Source organism: Macaca fascicularis, chromosome 17 (genome assembly GCF_037993035.2).
Source record: "Macaca fascicularis isolate 582-1 chromosome 17, T2T-MFA8v1.1".
NCBI lineage: Eukaryota > Metazoa > Chordata > Mammalia > Primates > Cercopithecidae > Macaca > Macaca fascicularis.
The window spans coordinates 23415599-23424141 of record NC_088391.1 but is presented as its reverse complement, the minus strand read 5'-3'; positions in this window follow the sequence as shown (position 1 = coordinate 23424141).

Genomic DNA, 8543 nt, shown 5'->3' with positions numbered 1-8543 from the left:
GAGAACCAATAGGATATGTATGTATGTATGTATGTATGTATGTATGTATGTATGTATCTATCTATCTATCTATCTATCTATCTATCTATCTATCTATCTATCTACCTACCTACCTACCTACCTATCTATCTAGATATTTAAGAAGGGATTTATTATAGAAATTGGCTTATGCAATTATGGAGGGACAATATGCCGCCTGCAAGTTGAAGACCCAAGAAAGCTGGTAGTATAATTCAGTCCAAGGCCAAAGGCCTGAGAACCAGCGGGGGAATGCTGTTAGTGTAAACCCTGGAGTCTGAAGGCCTGAGGACAAGGAGTTCTGATGTCCGAGGGCAGAAGATGGATGTCCCAGCTGCAGAAGAGTAGAATCTGAACTGTGGCCCTTGTCAAAGACCCACTGGAGGGCAGACACTGGCAGGCTGTGGGAGAAGCTGAGGATAGGGTGAGTGAAACTCCACAGGTGACCTTGGACAACTGCCTAACCTTTCTGTGCCTCTGCGTGTTTATCTGCAAAGTGGAGTGGTGGACTATGTGAGCCCCAGAGTTCCTCATGCATTCTAGAATTGCAGACTTTTTGAGGGATTGTAAGAGGAAAGAAGCAGTTACAGAAACACAATTTTAAAATGCTAGGTCTTTGGTATTTTAAGCCAAGGAATTGGCCAGGGGTATCTGAAAAAAAAATAGGATTATGAATAAGATGGAACCAGGCAGCACCCTAAAAGTTTGTGACAAAGGAAGCCTCAATCTTCACATCAGAAGCAAACTTCTCACTGTATACCTTTATATTTTATAAAACATGGTCACGTGAAACAATAGCTTGCAGACTGGGAAGCACTTGAACATAATAGTATTTTATTTGATCCTCATACACTCTTGGAAGACAGAAAGCATTGTTTTTACTCTATCCACTTTATGAACAAGGAAAATGAGTTTCCAAGTAGTTAAGGTCACAGAGCTGAGTACTGGACTCTGTTCTTACGTATTTCTGTACCCTCCATAGAGAATGGGGTCAGTGGGGTCTTATCCTTGAGCCGCCGTGTCAGAAGTGGGAGCCCTGGGCATGGAGCCTTAGGGACTTATGGAACACATTATGTCCTCACTAGGCTGGAGCAGGGACTATGGTTGTGGATGCCATAGTTGGCCTGCTCTGGAAAGGGTTTCCTTTATCTCCACCAAAGAGATATCACCAAAGATCTGGGGGTAGCTTGGCCAGTCTGTGTGCTGACTCTCTGCTGGAGCTGTCTCCTAATCAGGTCACTGCTAGAGTTCTTCTTCCTAAATGTCCCAGTGCAATGACTTTGGTGCTCTGGCTTGTGGGATTTGTCAATCTAAGAGTCCAGAGTCTACGAGGACTTCTGCTTCTCTATTATATGCTGCTGTGTGAAGCTAAATGCTACTGTACCAGTTTTGTTGCTGTTTGGATTTTTTTTTTTTGTTCCCAGATTATTGTTCCAAAAGTAGACCTAGGATATATTCTTATACATTTGAATTTAATTAAGAACCTTTTTCTCAATGACATAAATATGGTTTTACTCTTTCCAGCCAGGCCAGACAAAGATGCCTGAAGACAGATTTCTAAATGATGCTGTGTGACAATTTCTCTGTTCTTTTTAAATATTGTAACTAAGTAGCCCTGCTCTGAGATGGTGATTTATGACTTTCACATGCTGTCCTGTACCACTCTCTGATCACAAAGGAATACGTAGAAACTCACCAAAGCAATTGCTCTCAGGTGTCAAAATGGAGTCACGTTGCCCCTTCTAACCTCACGAGGATCCTTATGGGATTCAGGATGATCACATTTTCAGTATTCTGAGGACTGTCTCTGTATGACCCCAGCCATACTTAACCACTCCATGACTTGGGGGAGTTGGTAGCAGGATTAAATTTTTCATACCATGCCTATTACTGATGTATTTGACCTGTTGAGCCTCCAACAGCATTGAAGACTCCACTTTTTGTGTTCCAACAGGACTAAGACCAGAAGCAAATGTGCTATTTTGTCCTGCCATTTCTCTGCTGAGCAACAGCTCACCCTTGGAACTGCTGCTGCCTAAAGAACATGAGAAGATTCAGGAATGCTAACAATACTTACCTACATATCCCATGCCCTCTGCCCTTGCCCATTGTAACAGCCTCACCACTTGAGTCAGTAAGAGCCCACACTTGTTCAGTACATGTTGGTGCTCACTTCAGCTGTGGGTTCGGATTTAAATATCCAGCTCAGGGGATGCCTCTTTGGTGCATGTCATAATCAGGAGAAGGATGCCTCTCTTTGGATTCTGGAACTGACTCTATTTGTAGTGAAGAGCTTGGGGAACATCAATAATGGGATGGCAGCATTCATTCATTCATTTATGCCTCTAACCAGCCTTCCCTCACATAGTGAATGAGTACTCAATACGTGCCCTGTGCTAAGCTGAGTACTGTTCAATGGTGAACAAACAAGACATGGTCTTAAGGAGGAGTCCCTATTTCAACAGAGTAGCCCAAGGAACTTTGACCACTTTTGCTACAGGTGTATTAGTTGCTGCCAAGAGTCTGCAAGTGTTCATGGGCCTCATTAAGCTCTGCCTTCCTTCTGCTTTTTGGAGTCTGGCCCTTGGTTGGCCTTGAACGAAGAATGGGGCCCTCAAAGTACCACTGTCAGCACTCTCCAGATGAGTACTACCCTGGGAGGGGCCAGGGCATGAGGAGGGCCAGGGCGTGGGGCCCTCTGAAGGCTGTGTCATCCCAGGCTTCAGCCACAGAGGTTTTATTACGGAGGAAAGCTGAGCTGTGAGCACGTTGCTAGGCTGTGGCTATTTATTTTTATAAACGAGCCTTGTGCTTAATTTAGAAACCTGCTTTTTCTTTTTCTTTCTTCTTTCCAGCATCATCTGGCTGTCTGGCACCATCAAAGAATTGCATTTCTGACCAAGAAGAGCTTATGGGTGGATGGGGGTGGGATGGAGGCTGGGAAGAGGACTGATGCCAGCCAGCTGCCTCATGGTGTGCTGGAAACACGTGGCCATGCCATTAGCATCCTGTTGGGTTTCTGGATGAGTTTCATCTGCGACACCTACATAGTCCTCGCTTGGATCGGCAAGATAAAAGGCAGCCCTGGTGTTAGTGCCTCCTCTGATGAGCCACACACCAGAATCCAGCAGAGCAGAAGGCAATGCCACGCAGAAGAGGACCAAAGTCAGGTGCCAGAAGCAGGTGACATCTCCACTCTCAGTTCTTTGGAGGCAGCTATTTTAATAGAACCACTTTACTGCAGCTATTTTGACATGAGGATATTTTGGTATGGCTCAAAAATTCAGCCGATAAATGTTCAGCTTTTTAAAAAATAAATGATGAGTAAAACAGGCATCTTGCAGGCCATCTGTGAGCTTTGCCTCAACCTTGATCTTCACCCCATTGTCAATCTTACCTCCAGGCATCAAGGCTATAAGGACTGGGAACAGGTGAAGGAAAGGACTGGTAGAGGTTCAAAATGAAAGAAACAGCAGGTCAGGACCCCAGGAGGGTTGAGGGTCTTTTAAAGTAAAACAAAACAAACAAACAAACACAAAAAACAGGGTCAACCAAACTCAGAAATCAGGTAGAAGTCAGAGAAGGAATGAAAGATGGGAAATTGGTTATAAACCAAATACAGCGAGTCTGAATTTTGGCTTGTTTTGAGGCTGCTGTATCAAAACAGTTGTGTTGGAAGAGCTGCGTGAAATTGTTGGGCAAGACATAGTCCACTCATGATTCAGGTGAGCTCATTTTGCCTCTTCCATGGTCGATTTCTGACTCATAAATGTCTATACATTTCACTTTATGGCTTGTGTGAGCCTCAGTTTCCCCACATAAAATGAAGATGATGATGCCGGCCCTTCCTCTTCCCCACCTTTTGCTCTCCCTCCAAGTGACATGATAAGGAATGAGCCAGCATCTTGTAAACTGCTCCAGGCCACCTGGAGAAATGTGCTTGCGTAAATAGTCGGCATTAGTGTACGTGAGTCTTCTATGAGTAAAGAATTTCAGAGTCGGCAGCCGTCTCTGCCTGGTGATTCATGTGGGCACAATGATGCCCTTAGCTACAATGTATGGTGTGGGTGATGAATTTGTTCTTGTCATGGCAGAGGACTGAGTATTCTTTACCCAAATGCTACAGATTGAGTTTGCACGTGGGAACTAGATTAGCTCTGAAGAGAGCTGAAAGGAACCTGACATTTCTGCCTGCAATCTAGAGCTTCATTGTACAAACAACCGCAGCAGCATGTTTGTGCCCAACCATTGGCTTTCCTTTGCCAACAAAGAAAATCTTCTCAATTATTCTGCCATTTGTCAAACCTGCCAAAGTCCCTGGAGGCAGTTCTGGTATAACTGAAGGTGGAGAAAGAAAATATTCTCTCTACCAGGTTTCACTACTTCCTGTGTTGGTTGTTCACAAGGGGAGAGCTTCTGCATCACAGGATGAAGCTTCAGTGATTTAGACGTGGAATATCCTTCCAGGATTAGGGCAAGGAGGCCCCAGCCTCCAGAAGCCTGTCTTGCAGCTTCCGCGTGGCTGGGCAGCGGCCTTCCTTTGAGCCTTCAGGGTGGAAATGAAGGACATGTGTGTCTCTGCAGCACTTCCTGCTTTGGCTCATCCCTATTTTCAGAGCCAAAGCACCATCTCCTCTGGTACAGTTAATCTTTGTTCCTGCCACTGACCCGTCTATCTTTATTACTTTTCACCACGTCCTGGCCTTCAGATTTCTTATGGATTTCTTTCTCAGGCATTGTGTTTTGATTCCCTCCTCACATTTACTTCCAAGTGCCAAGAACAACTCTGTTCCGGCAGGAGGATATTATTTGGCTTAAAAGGGAGAATGAGCAGTGGCTTCTCCCCGTCAGCATTCTTTAGGTTTACATGGGAATTCATTCTGGGAACCATTTAGAGTCTCCTTCAAGCCTCTCCCCGACTGACAAAGTTTCTGTCCCAGAGAGTTCCTTTGCTTCCATTGTTTCTAAATGGATGATGAGAACCTTTCTTTCTGAGCCTGTGTAGAAGGGCTCAACACCCTTCCCCTCGTTAGTCCCCAGAGATCTTGGCTGAGCCCACAATGAATACACGTTGGGTATTGTTACCATTGTTACAGACTTCAGCATCAACTCCAGTATTTGATGGTCCAGTACACCTTGAATCCTCTTCAAGAACTGTTAGTTTTTCCCACCTTTGAGAACCACACTCACCTTTTAGGGCAGCTCTTCCTAAGTGACTAACAAACACTCCCTGGTTGAGCTGGAGGGGACAGGTCCAGCCAACAATGGCTTCTCTGTTGACATCACTCAGGCCTTAATGACACAGACTAGGCACAACAGCTAGTGCCCTCATGGGTGCCTATTAATATTTTGGGTAAGTTGTGTTGTCCCATCCACCACTCTGTACAGTGATTCTGGAATTTGCTATTTGATACGAGTAAATGAAGAGATGGAAGGGGCTGTTCACCACTCAGGCTGCAAGCAAGCCTGTCGTGCCCATCTGCAAAGAGGACTCCTTGTGTGCCTCCAAAATGGCCTTGTCCTTAACTTGATCTGCTTGGACTGATTGCAAACAGTGGCTTAGCTTCCTCTAGACCAGAGGACATTCTGTGCTCCCAAAACAGAATGCTACACATGGGAACAAGGGAAAGGGAGGCTTTGAGAGGTCAGCCAGCAAGGTCCCTGCTTCAAGCCTAAAACCAGTGTACTTAGGTGAAGATTCAGCAGGATAAGGCTTTGCGAGGAATACCCCTAGCATGTCAAGGTGATCGCAGGTACGTGAATTGGCTCCTTTTGAGTCTTCCTACAACTCTTAGAGGCAAATAGGGCGGGTATTATTACTCTAGTTCTACCAAGGGAGAAACTAAGTTCTAGAAGTCAACTAAGGAAGTTATGTAACTTACTGGCAAACAGGACACAAGAAACCTCAAATTCCTGACATCTGTTCCAGTTTTTCCCATCACCCCATGTTGCCCTTCAGCAGGGCTTAAGCAAAACAGCCAATGCAAGTCCTAGCCTTTCCAGCTGGGCTGAAGTTAGAAACTGGCATGGATTTACCTTGGAGTAGCTGGGTCCTGGGAGGCTACATATACTGTTTCTACTTGCTCATATTGCAGGGCAAGGCTATACGGCTCAGCAGGGCTGAGACTATTTGGAGACTCTATTTTTACGTGGTCATGGTGAGGGGGAGTGCAAATGAGAAAAGGGTACAACAATTTGCATTTGTGTATGTGTGAGCGTGTGTGCATGTGCATGCACATGTGCACATGTCTGGGCACACAGATAAGGAGACATTACTGTCATGATGGCTGTTGCAGGTGGATGGAACAGGTTCCCTTGCAGGTCATCTGCAGCTTCATGGACACATTGTGGCTTCTTACCCAGAGATGCTTCTGCATCTCTGCCTGATGACTCTCTCTGGCCACAGAAATTTGTTAAGCCCCTGCATGGGGAAGCCCAGAACAGCATCAGAGTTAAAGGTGCCTGGAGCAACCCTTAACCAATGAAGGATGGAGCTGGTTTAAAAAAAATATAATAAAGTCTTTTTTTTTTTTTTAACCCCCTGCCAACAGGAAAATTGACGTGTTTTCTACTGAGCCTTTGAGAGGGACTCCAGGGCAAGTAAAACCCAAGTGCTCTGTGCAGCATCCTGCTCATGAATACTCCCTTTATTGGCTAACCCACCTCTCTCTATCTTGCTTCTCCAATCCCTCACTGTGTTTCTGGGGATCACATTCCCAGTAAACATTTGCATCTAGATTCCTGTTTCAGGAATCGAAACTAAGACAGTGGCCCGGTTCCTGCCTCCTGAGAGTGCCTTTATGTGGTGGGTTTTCAGCCCCGCCAGATTCCTGCTGAGTGGCAGGTATGCATTTCCATGTTGGGCGTTGCCCCCTTTCAGCCACTGGCCAGGAAGATTGTGGCTCTGGTAGAAATAATTATAGAGTTTGTCAGGTTGGAAGAATCTCATCTCCAGGAGGACCCCCCCAGTAGGCCAGCAAAGATAAGAAACAGAATGAAAATGGGTGCATGCCTGTGGTCTCAATTGGGGAGGCTGAGGTGGGAGGATCACCTGAGCCCAGGAGTTTGAAGCTGCAGCGAACTAAGATGACAACTGCACTCCAGCTTGGGTGACAGAGACCCCATCTCAAATAAACAAGAAACAGTGAATGGAATTAAAACAGTGAATGTTCATTAAAAACAATGCCAAATTGAAGCAAGCTTGGAGTTTTCTTGTTGAGCACATGGGCTCCTGAGCAGGTGCAGCCTCAGCTACTCCTCATTACCTTTCACCAGGCAAGCCACGCCTGTAAGAGCTCACTTTCACGGCGCATGTCTGGATTGACTTACTATCTAAATTTCTCTTAGTGCTGCAGCAAGAGAGTCCTCTGCAGCATAGGAAGGTAGCATCAGAACTCCCTGGGGTAGGATCAGGTTTCTGGATGATGCATTTCTATCAGTTCTCCTGAGTTCCAGCAGACAGCAGATTCGACTTGCAACCAAACAGACATATGAAAGTAAATGTGCACTCCTAACATTTTGTAACCTGCCTCCCACAAAACAGAAGGCACTCTTCCCTTTGCCTTATTCCCTGCCTTGCTCTTGACATTTTTACAGCCGACTTTGCATTTCTGACACCTCCCACTTGAATTGGCTTCTGGTCTCTCCTGGCCTGAGAATCCCAGTCACGTGACCCATCCCAGTGCACACTCTCGGCTCTCTTTACGGCCAGGCCACACTCCTCCTTGCCTTGACATTTAGGGCCTGTCATTTCTTTTCCTCTTCTGCTCCAATAAATCAGGACCAGTCAATCAACATTCACTGCCCCCTGGGTGGTGTTTAGGGAAGCTGATGCTGGGCTGAGGAGGCTTTTCTGTGTGCACGGGGGTTGAAAGCAAGCATTGCCTTTCTGCTCCCATCCTGTGGCTTAGCGACAGTGAGAATGAAACCCTGGGCAGGAGCCCAGGCTCCATGTTCAGGTGTTTTGTCTGACTTGTACAAAGCTGAGTGCTCAACCCAGACAAAGCAACAATGGCCTGCTCCTGGGTGCTGCCTTGTTTATAGGTCAGACCTGTGCCACTGGTTTAGCTCGTTCACCTGAGAAAGTCTGGTGTGGAATGGAATGATCAGCAGCCTGAAGACACAGAGGCTGTGCCAGTTCTGGCCCTCCCTGCCTCCCATACCACATGCTGGAACGTGGGTTTAATCCAGCCTAGAAGCAAAGGGAAGCAAACCTCTTGAGTGCCTAGTGGCGGGTGTTAAGTAATGCCCTTCAAGGGCATGAATGTATGGGAGGATAAAGTCATCAGAAAGAGAGAAAGCAGAAAGCAAGGGAAGATAGGAAATGGGAGAGATCAAAATGAGAAAAGAGGAAAATGAATACACAAAGCGATCATTAGGCAGAGGAATAGCTGGCTGCCACTTACAACTCTTTGAGTGGCACTGATGCCATTTGTTATCCATCCCTGTTTCAAAGTGGAGTCAGGAGCTAGTGGATGCATGTGCTCTCTGCAGAGAAGACACACAGCTCAGATTTTCAAACCATG